The sequence below is a fragment of the Meriones unguiculatus genome, chromosome 20, assembly GCF_030254825.1.
Source record: "Meriones unguiculatus strain TT.TT164.6M chromosome 20, Bangor_MerUng_6.1, whole genome shotgun sequence".
NCBI classification, from domain to species: Eukaryota; Metazoa; Chordata; class Mammalia; order Rodentia; family Muridae; genus Meriones; species Meriones unguiculatus.
The window spans coordinates 26,368,362-26,369,253 of record NC_083367.1 but is presented as its reverse complement, the minus strand read 5'-3'; the positions used below and the strand labels follow the sequence as shown (position 1 = coordinate 26,369,253).

The window sequence follows — 892 nt, the reverse complement described above, 5'->3', positions numbered from 1 at the left end:
TTTAAAAAGGAGGTTAATAAACTCCATAAGAAATCTATGTTAATACCAACAGTGGAAGAAAATGAATAAAACAATTCAAGACCTGAAACTGGAAATACAATCAATAAAGGAACCTTAGGGAATTCTGGAAATGAAAAATTTAGGAACCTGACCAGGACTCTTTTTTCTTCTTCTTTTCTTTCATCTTATTTTATTTTTTGGTTTTCAAGACAGGGTTTCTCCGTGTAGCCTTGGCTGTCCTGGACTCTCTTTGTAAATCAGGCTGGCCTTGAACGCACAGCGACCTGCCTGCCTCTGCCTTTCTGAATAGCCATACTAAGTGAGAGCGTGAACACAGTCCCCCACTACCACAAATTATGCTCTTGAGTTTCCCGAATTTGGGGAAACCGCAGGGGTCAGCACATCTAGAGTGTAATGAATAAGACTCGCCCTGGGAAAACCACCTTCGTGATTATGGTGTCTCACTTGCTAGGTAAATATCTTGAACAGGACTCTTAGAGGCAGAATATAAGAAGTGGAAGAGCAAATCTCAGGCACTGAAGACACTGTAGAAGAAACGGACAACTTTGTCAAAGTCAGTGTTAAATCTAAAATAACTCCTGGCATAAAACATTGAAGAAATCTGGGATATTATGAAAAGACCAAACCGAAGAATGTTAGAGGAAGAAGAAAAACAGGCCAAATGTCCAGAAAATATTGTCACAAAATTGTAGAAGAAAATTTCCCTAACCTTAAGAAAGATGTCTGTCAAGGTATAAGAAGTACAGAAAAATAAATAGCATGAACAAGAAAAGAAAAGTTCTCAGAACAGAATAATCAAAAGACTAAATGTACAGAACAAAGAAAGTTTATTAAATGCTGCGAGGGAAAAAGACCAAGTAATATATAAAGG

General features: G+C 37.3%; 1 non-coding gene across 1 annotated transcript; it reads right to left on the bottom strand.

Annotated features, from left to right (window-relative positions):
- Nucleotides 1–316: 316 nt before the first annotated feature.
- On the bottom strand, nt 317–480 carry LOC132649639 (U1 spliceosomal RNA). Its single transcript, XR_009588121.1, has one exon. It is a non-coding gene; the product is annotated as a U1 spliceosomal RNA (small nuclear RNA).
- Between the last annotated feature and the right edge of the window lie 412 nt (nt 481–892).